At 48.0% G+C, this 17,201-nt stretch overlaps 1 protein-coding gene across 3 annotated transcripts in view; it reads left to right on the forward strand.

Annotated features, from left to right (window-relative positions):
- The first annotated feature begins 2,594 nt into the window (after window positions 1-2,594).
- The window catches only part of RIN2 (Ras and Rab interactor 2), a 213,742-nt gene continuing 199,135 nt past the window's right edge, over window positions 2,595-17,201 (forward strand). For 2 of the 3 annotated variants that reach the window (XM_076011169.1, XM_076011167.1), the window contains exon 1: window positions 2,595-2,937. The gene's annotated coding sequence lies outside the window, so the exon portion shown is untranslated. Of the gene's footprint in view, window positions 2,938-3,216; window positions 3,299-17,201 lie in introns of those variants that run through there. The other variant, XM_076011168.1, reaches the window with a different exon arrangement.

The raw sequence follows: 17,201 nt of genomic DNA on the forward strand, positions 1-17,201 counted from the left end.
CTAAGCATAGAACTAGATTATGGGGGTATGCTTAATATGCCTTCTTTTCTGATAAATATGGAAATATTCTTTCAAAATTAATCATACACTAGGTCACAAAGAAAGTCCCAACTAATTTCCAAGAAGCAGAAATTTTTATAAGCTACATTCCTTGACCGCAATGTAGTACACTTGAAATTAATAACAAAAATTTAAAGAACAACAAACCTCAACACTTGGAAATTTTAAAATGATTTAAATAATAAAGTCAAAGTAGTTAACAAAATATTAGGTAATTATGTGTAAGTTTGCTTTTACATCTGTGCTTCTAATTCTATATATAAAATCCTATATATAAAATTAATGTTTTTTCTTCTGATTAACAAATTATTAATATAATATTTTAAATATTCAAACAGTTCATAAACATACAACTTGAAAAGTTAGAGTTTCAATAATCCCACACTCCAGGGATAATCACTGACTCTTTTAGATTCTGAAACAAAGACATTAAGTTAAAACAATATGTGTGTGTATATATGTATATATATATCCTTTCCGATATCCCTTCCTCTTGAGAACTACCTCTCTCTGGTAAACCACATCTTTGGAGAAGGAGGTGGGTAGTTCTAAATACTCTAACTATTAGGCAATCCCTAATAAAGAATCACTATAATTATTATGGTGATTATTTTATAGCTTCAGACCCTGGAGTATAAAACTGCTCTTTTCAAGTCATTTTTTTGTGCACGCTCACCTCTACTTGCTCTGCTTAAAAAAGGAAAGAAAACAAATTGCTGAGTTGCCAGCTCTGAACAATGCTTGCGGCATCCATGCTGCCCGGTTTACTTTAAAGGGGAAATAACTTCATTAGAAATGACATTTCCTTGGCTAGCTGGTCCCCCGCTGACAAAAGTGACCCAACAGCACTTGTGCTCTCTGCAGCTCACTGGAGTGGCCACTCCAGTCTCCAGGGACCCTGGAGTAGGAGGTCAAACCTGCCAAAAATGAGCCAAGTCCATGAGAGGGGGCAAGGCTCATTACTTTAGTCCTATGTCCTGGAGGTATTCTCTGACCAAGTGCAGCCTCCCCAGCGCTTCTTCCTCTTCCCAGCTTAGTTTTCCACCATAACCCCCATGCCATGCATCAACTTTGTCTGAGAGACTGCCTCTCTGTGTCCATCAGAACATGAGTTCCAAGAGGGCACGTGGTTTTATCTGTTTGGTTCACTGCTGTAGCCCTAGTGCCCACGACGGTGCTTAACACATAGTAGGTACTCAATAAATAATTTTGAATCAATAACCTGCAAATTCGTATCTCCAGTAAAAGATGTTTTCCTGGGAGCGGGCAGGGCCGAAGGAGCCCAGAGTTCTGGAACAGACAGAGCCTCTGGAACCATTCATGGAACAATGTCCACAGAGGAAGGAAGTCCCCAAGAGGGTGCGTGGAAGAGGAGGAAAATGGGAAGAGAGGAGCAGAGGCCAAGCACCTTCCGAATTTACCTGGGGACTCTTCACCTGTAAAACTGAGTCACTCTGCAGATGAAAAAGGGAGATAAGAGGTAGGGATGTGGGGCCAGGTCTACCTCCTTGTCCATGTCCCCTTTTGCCCAGGTACCCTGTACCCAACCTCTTCAGACTTGCTGTCAGCTCCACTTTCAAAATAAGTAAGAATCTAACTCTCTCTCTCTCCACCTCTAACATGGGAAATTAATTGCAGACAGCGTTAGAGTTATGCAAGGAGCCAGTGTCACAGAGGGAACCGCACAGAGACAAAGGAACACCTCAAAGGTGTCAAAGAGGCCCCTGTTTTGGACAGAACAGAACACTGGAATGGAAAAGAAATGGACAGACCTTATTTCTGTTCTTGTTCCCTTCAGATCAGGAGTGGAGGACACTTGGATTTCCTTTGTGTTCGTTCTGGTGACTCCTGCCTTCCAAAATCCCAAGATTTATTTACCATTTATCATCAGCTCAGCTCCCAAGAAAGCACACCCCACTGCAATTCTCCTTTTGTTCCCAGTCACCCATTTAATAAATAACGGGCACCTGCTACAAGGCCAGGCGCAGTCTAACCGAGATCACTGGGGAGCAAAGGAAAGGTCTCCCTGCCCTGGTGGGGCTGACATTCTGGGGGCAGGATGGTGACAAAGGGTAAACAATGAATATCAAGAAGTAAATTATCTGGGATGTTAGAAGAGGTCAGTGAGGAGGAAAAAGAAAAAAGAATATTGGCATGGACCACAGAATTAAATAGGCGGGGTGTCAGTAGGCCTCCTTAGGAAGGTGGCATTTGAGCCAAGAGGGTTAGAGCCCACTCTAACAAAGTCAGTAGTTAATCCTCAAAGGCTTCGTTCCCCGCGGAAAGTGGGGAAACCCAGCAGGTCACCAGGGATGCGCCTGACTCGAGAAAAGGCGACCGCTGGTTGCCGCTGGGAAGCCGCCCCGCAGCCCCGTGCGCCCCGCCAGGGCGCGCTGCCCTCGGCAGGGTTGCAAAGGGCGCCCCGCGCGCGGCCAAACCGCATTCCGCTCCCGGCTGCTGGCGCTCCAGCGGGCCCGGGCGGGGCCGGGTGGCCCGGCGCACACACAAACAAACCCAGGCGGCCCCCCTGGCTAGCGAGGACCGAGCAAAACAACCGGCCCTGGCTCCCCGAGCGTGTCCAACCCCAGAGAACGAGCCCCGGGACGAGGGCTGGGGCTTGGCCAGCCCCCGCGGCCGATCCCGGGGTCTGAAGTCGGGCGGCGGGGTTCGGCATGGGAAGGGGGTGCGCTTGCGTTTGTGAAAGAACGAGAAAGGGAAGAATCTCCAAGAACAAAACCGGTCCTCGCCGGGGAGCGCAGAAGAGGGAGGCCGCAGCGCCCAGGCGGGCCGGCGCCGGCCCAGCCAAGTTTGCTCGGCGTTAGATAAACTTTCCGATCCCAGTTTTTCCTGGTCGCAGCCTGGGTTCCTGGTAACAGGGTAAGCGCCCAGGGAAGACGACTGGAGGGGCGCAGGGTGGGCAGTACGAGGGGCTGGGGAGGGCCAGATCCGGGGTCGCGCAGGCGCCTTCGACGCCACCTCGGATCCGATCCCCCCGCCCCATCCCCTCCGCGAGCGCCACAGGATGGCGGGGGGAGGGGGATGGCTAGCCCTGCAGCGGAGGGAGGGCCGCAGGCAGACACAAAGCCCTTCCCTCTCCTCCCCCTTCCCCTCCTCTCTCCCCCTTCCTCCTCCTCCTCCTCCTCCTGCTCCTCCCGGGTGGGGAAACCCAGCCCCGCGCTCGTCCGCGGGGCCACCGGTCGCCCCCGCCTCCGGGACTTGCGGGGAGGGCCCGCGAGAGGTAAGGGGCGGTGGCAGCGGAGACCCCACCCCCTGTGCCCGCACCCAGCGCCCGGGGAGGCTCCGGGCGCGGGCGGGGCTCTCGGGGGTTCCAGGCGCCGGGTGCTGCTGCGTGCACTCTGCTCCCCTCCGAAGGCGAAGGGGAAGAGAGCCAGGGAGTGTCCTCAGGGGTGGTGGGGGACATACAGGGTTGGGGGCACCAGGGAGTGGGAACGAGTGCAGGGTGTTATTCCAGCGCGCGAGGTGGCCTCTGGTCTAGGCAGGGTCACCGGGTATCCTCAGCTGAACTCTGCGGAGTGGGGTGAGGGGCAGCCGGGGTGCAGGCACGATGGCTCGCGGTGCAGGGGGTGTGCGCGTGTGCACGGGAGTGGACGGCGGGGACCTTTGTGGAGTTCTACCTGCGGGGCTGCCTATCTGGTGTCAAGTGCGCCTTGCGCCCGTGCGCGCAGGCAGGGCTGGGGGTCGCACAGCCCCGTCCCCAGCGCGGACCCCGCGGGTGCATCTAGCCACCGTGCAGGGCAGACGCACCAACGCAAGATGTCCTCCCCCGGGTGGAAAAGTCCCCGCAGGAGGGTCGGTGAGTCCTGGCAAGGGGCGTTTGGGCTGTCGCGGTGATTGATGGCAGCGCAGCGGGCGGAGGAGGAGCCCCGGGCTCCTGCCGGGAAGGGACGGGGCCACTTTCCCACTTTGAGGCTTCCCCGCCCCCTTCTGAGCTCAGCCTCCACCCTTGGCCTCGGCTCCCACGAGCGCGGTGTCCACCCACCGGCGATGGCGCGCCCCTTGACGGCGGGGGACCGCAGGGTTTGCAGACGTTCAGCTTTAAAGGCTATGATGTGTTGCCAAGAAACACGACACAAGATCAGTCCCCTGGGCCCTGAGAGGCGCCTCTCTTCTCGGCGCTCTCAAATCCTTGGGGCTTTTCTAATTCAGCAGAAGAGGCTGCTGCATGCAGTGTAGCTGTGCTTCCTTGCAGGATTTGGGGACAATGGGGTTTCTTAGGAACATGCAATAATCAATAAGGAAATTTCGGAGTACTCTTCTACCGAAAGGCCCTTTTAAATATTGAAGCAAAAATAAACACTTGGCACCACTCAGTAGTTAAGATAAATAGTATTTTAATGCAATATTTTTTTTAAAAAAATCGATTGAATGTAAAAAATCCATGACGACCAAAATATCAACAGTTTGAATAAAGATGGGTGTTGTTATGACCCTGCTTCGTTGTGCAATGGAAACAGTCGTTTCCAATCCCTCCCCTCCCCACCCCCATCTGTCTTGTTCCCTGCCTGGTGGTTTATGAGGGTTGACAATGGCATGCAACAAAATCGGCAACTCGGCTGCATAGATGGTCGTGTTTATTGTCTGTAGAGCTTTTGTTAACTTTTTACCTAGTTCAGGTATGGGAGGGCATTTTGGTAAGTATGTATAGAGGCGTTCATTTTCATTTTTATCTCAGATCCAGTATGTCTTTGAACACGGACACATTCTCAGGCTTTGGCGCCTCAATAGACGACATCACAGGCCAGGGATGGGGGTGAGGGGGACCTGGGGCACAGTGAAGGGCCCTTGCATTTGGGACTTGGGAAGAAAGAAGGCTGTGGACAGGAGCTCTTGGGTGTGGGGACTTGCTCTCTCAGTGGTTGAAGGCTGGGGACATGGGCGAAGACCACCCTGCCACCAGGACCTCTCTTGTCTGGAGACGTTCTCCTGCAGACAGGTGACCAAGAGAGGAAACTAAAGTAGCCCACGCTTGACCTCCAGTGTAAGGACAGATGGGAGGGAGGTTGACTCCCTCCAGGGCTATCATTTGTGCTTGTTTAGGGATAACTTTCCAGCGATCCTTTTATCCCCACCCAAGGTGCTCCCCCCACATGCCTCCTCCAAAGTCAAGGGCCACTACTTACTTCAAAGAGGAGTTCCACTCTGCAGAAAGAACCTCCTTACTTAGCTAAATCCTCTTCCTCTGCTTCCACAGGTAAATCATTTCTCTTCTGTCCAGGGTATGCTACACTGGGCGGTAGGTACACATTAATGGGACCCATTGATGGGAGGCCCATTCTTCACATAGTCCCCACGTTGTATCATTTTGACCTTGTGTCGACTCCCCTTGTCCATTCAACCTTCCTAATGATCCTTCAAGAGTCCTACTGGGGCCGGGCGGGCGCGGTGGCTCACGCCTGTAATCCCAGCAGCACTCTGGGAGGCCGAGGCGGGCGGATTGCTTGAGGTCAGGAGTTCGAAACCAGCCTGAGCAAGAGCTAGACCCCGTCTCTACTATAAATAGAAATTAATTGGCCAACTAATATATAGAAAAAATCAGCCGGGCATGGTGGCGCATGCTTGTAGTCCCAGCCTGGGCAACAAAGTGAGACTCTGTCTCAAAAAAAAAAAAAAAAAAGAGTCCTACTGGATTCAGCAAAGGTTTCCCTGGCCCCTCCTCCTTTCCCCGCGTAAGGCACCGCCTCAGTGCCACAAGAAGTCCTTGTGTGTATCACTCAAGAGCAATATGCGGGGGACCTCACGTGCCCATTGTCTGTAAGCCTCTCGGGGTCCAAAGCCAGGCCACAGCCCTTACAACCTGCCACTCAAGGAGGGGGAACTGAGTGAGTGCATGCACAAAAGCAGTCCTTCATAAAGGCATTTTGGGGAGTTACATGGCAAGAAGTATTTTAATGCAATATTTTTAAAAAATCAATTGAATGTAAAAAAATCCACGATGAACAAAATATCAACATTTTAAATAAAGACGGGTGCTGTTATGACTGTAATGCCTGTAAAGAAAGCAGATAATATTTTTATAGCACTTTATAAAATGCCTTTACAGATAGTATCTCAGTTGTTTCTCACGACAGTAGTATTCATTGCATTTTGTAGGTGAGGAAAGGGAAGTCTAAAGGAACCAAAGTGCCAAAGCTGAAGGGAAGGTCTAGTAGTCGTTCTACGGCACCACAGCTGACTTGCTAAAGGTGAACCGGCTCAGAGGCCCACTCCGTGCAGTGTACGTCTAGAGCAGAATGTACCGAGTTGTGTTTCAGGATCCAGTTTTACTAAAAAAATTACTAAAGAGTTATAGTGATAAAATATGTTAGGGAAATGCTAATGTTAAGCTGGTTTTTTACTGCAGGACTTCTCAGGGCCTTTATTATTATAACATGCATTGGGACTCCTTAGGATGACACCATAGTATGGGTGTTTGCCAACTTTATTGGGCCACAGAACACTCTCATGAAGCATCTTCTGGATCCAGTGTTCCAAGGAGTACACATTTGGGAACTACTGCTTAGTTGACCCACCACCTTCTGACATCTGGGTCAGTTTCCAAGGAATGTTGATCCCACCCAATATGTGGTGCTCTGGACATGAGAAAGGCATAGCAATCCACCTTTGTAAATTTAGAGTGAACTGTCGGTTTGCTAGCTTCTGTGCCTCTGGTTAATGTGAGTCAGTTCTCAAAGGTTTGATCAGGTCAAAGGGAACCCCAGGCTCTGAAGAATACTGTCTTTTGCCCAGAAGTACTCAGATCTCAACCAGCCTTCCCAACAAGAGAATACTCTTAAACACAGCTATATATAGAGAGAATGGCAACTTCAGGGTTCTTGTACTGAGAGCACTAGTTCATCCTGGTTTTATTACATCCACTGAGTGGGAAGATATACCCACTCAATTAGTTTCCAGTCTTCTCACTTCCTTTTTCCCTGGGCCCTGGCCAAGTGGATTCTCTAGGGTGTCAATGTCTATATTTACTTACGAAAAGGTAGAAATAGTCACTCTCTGATTGTGGCAAACCTGGAACACGGAGCTGCTAACAGTGGGTCCCTCCCCACAGGAGGTACAGACCCCAGTTCGTAAGCACCCATTGTTTGAAATCAGGTGTTTCTAAATCAGAGTTTGCCTGAAATCTATTAATACTTGTTAGGGTGCTTTTCACAGACCATAACCCCAGCTATTCCGGCTTCATTGCAGTTAAATAAGTGATGAAGAAGGGAAGCTGCAGTTAGCATTTCAGAGACTCAAAGGGGACTTGTGGGCTAACCAAGGAGCCATGGGAAAGGTAACCAGAGTGTTACGGCTGTGGAAATTGAACATCCATCCGCAGATATTTCCAGCGCTGAGCAAATATAATATATCTCAAGATTCGTTCATAGACTTTCCCAAGCATGGAAAGTAAAGGGTCTCATTCAGAGATGTGTATTGAATAGGTGGCCTCACAGAAGTCGGGGAAGGAGTGTTGTGAGCAAAATGGACTTATCAGATGGGGTGGGATGGGAGTGCCAAGGGGAGGGGGAGAAGATGGAAGGCTGATGGGCCGTAGCCATGCCGTGGAGTTGCATGTATGTGTTTGTGTGCACACACACACATGTGCATGCTCATGTATGTGCCACCAAAGAAGAGAGTGTGGAGAAAATACTGAGTGTGATTTTTAACCTGTCGAGTTTAAAAGTCCTGTATGCTACCCAGATAGCAATGCAATGAGCAACAGGAAACACAGGGAGTCATTCAGCCACAGTGGGGACAGAAACAGGGGAATTGAAGAACTGACCACTCAGGAGAAGCCATGGGTCAAGCAGGAGGGGCCGAGGTGGAATTCTGGAAGGCACTTCTAGGGGGTGCAGAGAAGGTCGCTGTGAAGCCTGGGAGGGGGCAGGGGGTGCCTGGGTTGTTGATGAGTCTGACTGTGCAGAACTTCCCAACTGCCGGTGTCTGTTGTGACCAGCCAGGACCCAGGCTATCGCAGGCTGTTAGGTATTTTTAATATCAGCACAGAGAAGTGTGGAATGTCAGCTGAGCAAGTGACTAGAGCCATGCAAGTTCATACAACCACTAGCCAAGCAAGTCAATAGCTTTATCGCATAATGAATGAATGAATGAATGAATGACATTGTTTTTGTGGCAGAAACTTTTTTTAACTTGCTAAGGGTTCTGCGAAAGTTTAGACACATCCATTTCGTAGAAGAATCTAAGAAATTATTAATAAAGTAGGATTTTTAAAAAATATAAGTAGACAGTTTATTTGAGCCAAGTTTGAGGACTGCAACGTGAGAACATAGATGCAGGGTAACTCAAGTTGGATTTTTTTTTTTTTTCAATGAAGCTATGGACACTTCAGCCTGTGTGAAATATCTTATTCTGATCAAGAATCTTTGGTTGCAAGGGCTTCTAGTAAGAACTTTGAATACCCCCAAAAGTGGACCGACCATGCTTGAGAACCCCTGACTTTATCTGATGCCAGAAAAGTTATAAAGGCGTGCTCGTTTGGTTTTTTAAAACCAACTATAAGAGTGATTTAAAAGATATTGCTGAACTTTATAGTATTCAAATGAGAAACCAATTTAGGAGGTATTTTGACTACTACTGCGAGGTTATTTTAATTTGATGTTGCCATCTAGCCAAGTGATAATATTTAATACATGAAGGTATGAACATATAATCCTTCACTTGCCTAAAATTCTCAAAATTTGAGTCATTTAAAAAAATCAGACTTGGAAACATTTGTACTTTATGATTTAACATTTTAATGAATGAAGTCTTTTTTTAAAGAAGTAAATCGGGAAAAGAGACATTTTGGTTTTTATATATATGATTTTATTTGCTAGACCAGAAATTCAAAATACAAAATTTAGCTTTCTTAAATAGTTATCTAGTTAAACTTCAGTTGCTTTATAAAGCATTTCCCCCTATATTAAAGAAATCATCACAGATTCTTTTCCCACATAGGTAACTACTCTTTGCATTTAAACTATGGCTTGATTATAAGAATACTTTTAAAAAATGAATGGAGGCAGATACGTCTCCTATGTGGTAACCAAGGGCAGTAGCAGGGTGGGAGTGCATGTGAACCTTCGAGTGTCCTGAAGTCAGCCAAGATCCCCACACTGGGCACGGGTGCCAAAACCAGTGTCCGCGTCTATGCAGGAGCAGCCTGGCGGGTGTCTGACCTCAACACAGCAGTGTGTCCATTGTGGACGTAGTCCCTAAACGGTACTTATCATCTGACTTTTCTTGCCTGAGGTCTGAGTGCTTATGACTTTTTGTCATACAAACACTGTAGGCCGCACGTGGTGGTTCACCTGTAATCCTAGCACTCTGGGAGGCCAAGGCAGGAGGATCCTTTGAGCTCAGGAGTTCAAGACCAGCCTGAGCAAGAGTGAGAGCCCGTCTCTACTGAAAAAATAGAAAGAAATTAGCTGGACAACTAAAAATATATAGAGAAAAAATTAGCCGGGCATGGTGACACGTGCCTGTAGTCCCAGCTACTCGGGAGGCTGGGACAGAAGGATTGCTTGAGCCAGGGAATTTGAGGTTGCTGTGAGCTAGGCTGATGCCATGGCACTCTAGCCTGGGCGACAGAGTAAGAAGACTCTGTCTTAAAAAATAAACAAATACATATAAAAAAAAAACTTTAACTTTTTACATAATCTAGTGTTTATACTCTTCCTTTGACTTTCTCTAGTGGGTTCCTGTGCACAGAAACTAGCCTTCCCCTTTCTCAAACAAACAACTAGCCAATAGTAATATTTCCTTCTAATGCTTATGGTTTCCGTTTTACCAATTACTGTTTAAATTCATGTGAGATCATTTGGTAGGTGGCTTTTGAAGTAAGAATGAATCTTAATTCTCTTTTCCCCATGGCTTACACCCAGGCCTGGCATCATTTGGTGAATTAACCTGCCTTACTCAGCTCTGTAATACATGTTACATTGGGAAGTGTAAGTCTCCCTCCATTCTGCCCCTTTTTTCTTCTCTTTTCCCCCCAAATTTTCTTGGAAAATTTACCCATTAATTCTTCCAGTCTAATTTTATTCCAGGGGATTTTTTTTTTTTGGAATTATATTAAACCTAGAAACTAATTTGGGAAGACCCAGTAGGTAGTTTGGGATCCTTTTCTTCCAGAAAACTATGACGCTGAGTTAGAGCCTACAGGCATTGATTGCATATATTCAGACCACCGTGCTTACTGGTCCTGGGGGTGCCTGGTGAAGAAGGCACAAACCCAGACTGGTCGCACCTAGACAGCTCTGGTGTCAGGGCTGCTGGGAGGTGTGGAACCTTGGCTGTGCAAAGGTCCATTTGCAGCTGGACCTGTGCAGGTCTCCTTCTGTGACCCCCGGCCTCAGGGCCTTGCAGCTTAGCAGGAAAACTCACACACACTGGCAGGGACAGGACAGTGTAGCCCATGCTTGATTCCTAGCAGACAGACACATCTGTATTGAGTTTGAACTTGACAACCCCTAATCCAAGTTCTGTTATCTTCCTTTGCAGTGGTTTTTTCCCCCCTTGGCAATTTAGGGATCCCAAAAGACAGGGACTCCTGTCATTTTGGAAGAGGTATTTATCCCTCTTCCCTTCATTAGACAAGCACAAGGATCTGGGGGATGGGGTGGATTCGGGTTTAGAGAGTCCTCCGGCTCTTGGCTAGACTAGGAGAAGGAAGGAGATGTCATCTTCATGGACAATAGGACCTTTCAGAAGGTTTCGTGGCTTGTGAGCAAGCCAGCGGGGGAACCAGCGAGACAGACGAGGGGCAGACGGGGAGCGTGGCCCGCTCAGGTTGACAAAGGTGCTTTATCCAGGCTGGCCTCCTTAAAGCTTCTTAGCCCCTCCGTTGAAGTGGCAGTCAGACAGCTCCTGCCCCTCCCCATGGTGGGAGCCCGTTCCTGGCCATCTGTCATGGGGCACCCCACCCATTCTCTCTGTATTCTGGAACTCCTGCCTTAACAGATGGTGTGTACTTTGTATGACAAACACTTTTTTTTCTGGGCACATCTCATACCCCAGTTATGCCTAATATTTTTAGCCAATGTCTTCCCCTGAACAGTTTTCGAGGTGACCTTAGACCATGTATCTGCTCTGAAAAATACAAATAACTTCCTACCTCTTAACATCGGCTCAGGCAATCCCTCTGTCTTAAACTGTATTTACGGGAGACTCTGGGATTGGAGGGGGAGCTGTTTCAAAGGGCAGAACTAGGAAAGGGCAGATTTAAGGTTGGCTCCCAGACCTCTTTCTATTCAAGGGCAATATGGTTACATATAGAAAGGGACACTTAGCTCTGTCCTGGGCGTCAGAAAAGGATCCACAGTAGAAGGGGTGTCTGAGCTCTGACGGATGGCGTAACTGGTGTGAGCTAGTGACAGGTGGGTTCCAGGCAGGAGCAGCAAGCACCAAGAATGAGGATCGAGAGGAACTGGCAGCCTCTGGGGAAAGAACAGGTAGCTCATCATGGCTCCACTTGAGGTGCAAGGTGGTCCAGACCCTTGAGGGATTTCAGTGCAGGGAAGGAGGCAGGACCTGTACCTGCAGGACAAGTGGAGGACAACTTAGGACAGCGTCATATCCCAAAGAGTCACACTGCGGCGAGATGGTGAAGTCTGCCAGGGAAACGTTCCAGGCCACAGACAGATGCTCAGGTCCTGCGTGGACTTGTGCCCTATCTCTTGATGTAAGTGGAATCGCAGCCTCTTTGTCTATAACAGGAGCTGTGGGTAGACTTCTGTCTCAGATCAGGTTCCCTAGAAGCAGACCTGAGGGGAGAATGCATGTGAAAATGAGTTAGGAAACGTTCACAGGAACATAGGAGAATGGGCCAAAAGGAAGGTGCAAAACAGGAAAGTTCTGGAGACAGTGTTGGCCCCATCAGCTCAGGGGCCAGCCTACTGGAGTTATGCCCCTGCATGAGTCAGACTGTGGCTAAGGGCTGCCCCAAGCACTTCTATCTGTGCCTGCACGCAGGCAAACCAAGCCCCGTGAGCCTGAGGACCACCCTCCCACAGAGAGACACAGGTGCTGGCTGTGGAGTGACAATGGTTTGGCACTCTGAGGGCGTAGGGCCAGAGCAGCGTCTTCTGTGGCCTGGGATGCCTGTTCTCAGCCTGGCTCGAGCAGGGCAGAGTGGACTGTCACGAGGAATCCACCCTTCATCTCTGGTAACCTTGACAGTATGAGAGAGCAGGAGTTTCTCCCTGACCCTCTGCCGGGCATGGTAACATGTGGCTTACTGGCTCTATAGTGGTTTCACTGGCCCACCGGAAACTGTCTTTCCCAGCCATGCTCATTTCCCACAATTCTGGTTAAGATTTTTATGCCTTTCGACTTTATTGGAAACATTCAATATAATCACAAGGATGCCTAGAGCTGTGTAGATATCCTTCTTGGAAATAGTTGGCTTTCTGTTCCTATTAGTGTTGACTCCGGGTTCCTTGAAGAATAACTGAAGAGGTGTAGGCTAGAGGACACTGAGGACCTCAGGTCTAGGGGACCAGAGGACACGGAGATGTGAAGAATTTCCTCTTGGTGTCAGGAGGCAGCAGCACACACCACATGGCCTAGGCAGATCCTTTCCCTAAATGCACGGAAGCATCTGAGTACCTAGGCACCCTCCCACCTCGTCCTTCCTGGCCACAGCCGTCATCACTCCCTCCCTCTCTGGTAGGTTGCACAGGCCCTGCCAGTGAAGCCCGAGACAATCAGATGTGTAAATTACTTCAAACCAGCCAATCAGGAGGCTTCGGAGATGAAGCACGTTGTTACCAGGGGATTGTGAGTGAACGTGAGCATCCTCCCAGTATAAGCCACAAGTCAGAACTTCCTGCATCTGCTATTCTGAGTGTGCAGCGGCTGGAAGAGTGGTTGAGACAGAGAAGCCACGTGGCAGGACCCGATGGAATCAGATGAGATTTTAAATATTATGGGTCAAGATCTCAAGAGATGTGTCGTAATAAGGTCTAATTTGAACTATTGCAATACCGTTAGAAATCAGTCTTTCGTTTTTCATGCAGTTTAAGAATCAAGAAACCATAAGAATAATCACTGTAAGAGAAGAAACTATCAATGATAAGAACAAAAGAAATAATAGGGTATTGGGCAGATAGGAGGGGGGAGGGGGACGGGTATATACATACATAATGAGTGAGATGTGCACTATCTGCGGGATGGTCATGATGGAGACTCAGACTTTTGGGGGGAGGGGGGGAAATGGGCATTTATTGAAACCTTAAAATCTGTACCCCCATAATATGCCGAAATAAAAAAAAAATTGAAAAAAAAAAAAAAGAACAAAAAAAAATGTATAGCACAAAAGGGAAGGGTAATGTTTTAGCTGCTATTTTCCAGTAAGCTCTTTTAAACTTCTGGGCCACAGTTGATCTTTAATATTCTAAGGAATTACGTCTATTTCCCACTAAAGATTCTGCAATGAAAGTATGAAAGGCTTGGGGGGAAGCTGTGCTCACATCTTCTAGAGAGGAAAGAATAGCCCCGCATAGGAACCAAGATTCACATTTCAAAAGGACCATGATGCCTTTGTAAAGTAAATATCGTTCCAGAAGCTGAGATAAAAATGAATCTCTATAGCAAAATAGTTGTTGAAAGTTGACTGAACTGAAGGAACTATATGATTAAGTATTATTTAATTGACCAAAATTGCCTTTGAGAAAAACATTTTTTGGTGAGTGCTGGGAAAGTTGACCGAGACGTGGTACCGTTTGACTTCAAAACTTCATACGTACTGTCTGGCAAGCCCAGCACAGGGGCACGGAGAAAGGCCCCTGCCTGACAGAAAATAGCATGTCCCATTTAACAGAAAACCTCGGAGAATGAACGTTTGTCAGGGGACACGGTTCCCTGCCCTCGACCTTGAGGAGGAAATGTGAGATCTTGTCTTCCCTGGGGAGGCGCTTCAGCTCAGGGCCACCATGTTCTACAAGCCACTGGCCCTGCCACCTCCGCTCTGTTCCTCCTCTGCCTCACGCCCTCCCTGCCTCCTTCCCAGCGTGGCTTCCACATTCTGCAGTTATAACTCCTTCACATGTCCCTTAATTCTTTCCCCTGATCTCTCTCAGGGTGCTCCCCTGGCCAAACCCCAACCCTGGCTGAAGCACGCGTCCCCTAGGCTGTGCCCACACTGGGCAGGTGGACGTGGCCGGGTAAACCACAGCTGTGTTGGGTGTTCATGGCCATTGGTCTCGAGCAGTCCTGCTCCTTTCACCTCCCTCTTCAGATCAGTCTTTGATAAACTTGTTTTTAAAACTACATTTTATGTATACAGCAGTGAAAGTAAGTTTTGGAGACTAACACTTACTATTCTGCTATTTCCTTTTTTTGTCCTTTCTAATCCTATCCTATTCTCATTTCATTAAAATGCTTGGCTGGCCAGGCACGGTGGCTCACGCCTGTAATCCCAGCACTCTGGGAGGCCGAGGTGGGCGGATCGCTCAAAGTCAGGAATCCAAAACCAGCCTGAGCAAGAGCGAGACCCTGTCTCTACTATAAATAGAAAGAAATTAATTGGCCAGCTAAAGATATATAGAAAAAATTAGCCAGGCATGGTGGCACATGCCCGTAGTCCCAGCTACTTGGGAGGCTGAGGCAGAAGGATCGCTTGAGCCCAGGAGTTTGAGGCTGCTGTGAGCTAGGCTGACACCATGGCACTCTAGCCCAGGCAACAGAGTGAGACTCTGTCTTAAAAAAAAAAACAAAAAATGCTTAGCTAGCAACTTACTAACTTGGTTTCACACTAATGGGTTTTGAAAAAAGATGCCCTGGGATATGATTTCACTCTGACTCTTCCCTTCTCAAACCTCCCACATGCTCCCACCTTCCTTGCTCATATTTCACAGAGACACTAGAATTCATCAGCAGAATTTCTGTCACCTCCCCCCTCCCAGCGCTACCAGCTGGCCTATGTCCAAGGTGCAGGCTCTGCGCCCCCTCCTGCTGTCGGGACAGAACAGGTGTGCTCCTCTCCCGGTCTGCCCCTCCGCCCTGTGCAGCAGATCTGGTGTCTGTCGTAGACGATACAAGGACATTGCTGCAGCAGTTGTCCCTGTCTTTGCTGGGTCACCAGTTTGTCTCTGCTGGGTCATTTCCATCCAGGTGCAATCATACTGTAATGTTGCCCATCTTTAGGGAAACTTCCCTTGACCTTACATCTGCCTCCAACTCTGGCTTCTTTTCTCAACTTCATTTTACAACGGAACTCTTCACAGGGGCGTTGCTGTCCCTCCCTCCTGTTCTTTCCTTGCTCCTCTCCAATCAGGATGCTGCGCCCTGAACCGAATGATCTTGTCAAGGTCACTGAGGACCTCCCTGTTTTCAAAACTAGTGGTCAGTTTTTGCTCCCCATCCCATTCTGGCAGCATCTGATGTCATACCTCTCATGCCAGGAAGCCAGCCCTGGAGCTGATGGATCTTGTGTGCCATGTTGTGTGAGGCATAAGCTCCCATGGGCAAGTGCTCCAAGATCCCAAGAGATAATCATAGCAGCTGAGGGTACTGAGTGCCCACCACGTGCCAGACTCTCTGTCCAGGACTTCACACATTCTGGCCTCATTTCAGAATCACAACCAGCCTGTGAGGTGGTTCCCCATGTACCATTGCCGTGGTACACATGAAACAGTTTTATTTTCCCTCTTTTTTCCAGATTGTAGAAACTGAGGCACAGAGAGGTGAAGTAATGTGTCTATGGTCACAGAGCTTGAAAGTGAAGGAGCCACAATTCAAACCAGGTCCATCAAGTGCCAGGGCCTATGCTCTTAGCAACTACTCTACAATATCTCCAGAATATCCCTATGTAGAAATATGTGCATTCATTTTCTAGGGCTGCTATAAAAAAAATAACCACAAAGTGGGTGGCTGGAAACAAGGTAATTTATGATCTCACAGTTTTGGAGGCGGAAAGTCTGAAAATCAAGGTCTGGGAGGGATATGTCCCAGTCTTTCTCCGGGCACTGGCAGCTTCAAGCGTTCCTTGGCTTGTAAACACATCAGTCCAGCCCTCTACATGCACGTGATGCTCTTTCTATGCCTTCATACCGCCTTCCGCTATGCATGTCTGTGTCCAAACTCCCCTCATGTTGGAGAGAGCTCATCTGATGACCTCATCTTAACTTGGCTAAATCTGCATAGACCCTATTTCCAAATAAGGTCACATTCTATGGTCCTGGGGGGTGAGAATTTAAATATATATGTTCTGGGGGAGGGGACACAATTCAGCTATTAACCAGGCGTAAGATTTACAACTGATCAAACATCCAGGAAGTGTGGCCAATGCACACAGTCAGAAAATAGAGTCAGGCATTCTCAGTAGTAAATAGTTATCCCATGGTCAAAGTGCCCAGTGTGAATTGCCCTGTCCTGCCTTGTTCTGCTGGGGGTCAGAATTCGGGAGCGGGGCCCTTAGCACCTTCTCAGGAGTGGATGAAAGCAGAGAATGGAAGCCCAAGGCTTAAAGAAATGGCCAAGTGAAGTGGGTGGTCCTTGACCATTATTTGGTGACATGTTGTCCATTAAACCTCCGTGGCCAGTTTTTCATGATCTCCTCTTGATGGTACTATTAGATACCAGGTACTTCTTAAGGTGTCAGAGCTTAATAAATTGCAACTTCTCCTTTCTGCTGGCTTAAGGTGCACTAGAGGCCAAATGACCACATTTGGGAGATGAGTAGTAGAATTTCATAATTCCAAATAATATAGTGATTCTGATCACAATCACTATTAAAATCACATCATGGATCATGATCATAACAATAAAATGATAATAGATACTATAAACTATAAAAAAGATAAAAGGAATAATTTTTAATTCCTACAAAACCCGCCATTGTGTCCTTGATCTGTTCCTGACCAGCAGTAGTTCCCATGACCTTGGGGATTCCTGCGTTCTAACCCTGAGTTCTGTTGCATGGAGCAGCTGCTCTTATGAGCTATTGACCAGCTGCCACAGGCAGGGGTCAGAGGCCTTTGCGGGCTCATGTCTTTTGTCTTACAGAAAATTGTTAAAAACAGATCTCAGGTCCCAGAACTCAACTTACACAATGCATCTAAAATGACATCAATATCAGGTCCTCTCCTTTCCCACCCAGAGCAGCAGACCACCAGTTCACTGAAGCAGGAGAGAGAGAGAGAGTT

Source organism: Microcebus murinus, chromosome 16 (assembly GCF_040939455.1).
Source record: "Microcebus murinus isolate Inina chromosome 16, M.murinus_Inina_mat1.0, whole genome shotgun sequence".
Classification (NCBI taxonomy): domain Eukaryota; kingdom Metazoa; phylum Chordata; class Mammalia; order Primates; family Cheirogaleidae; genus Microcebus; species Microcebus murinus.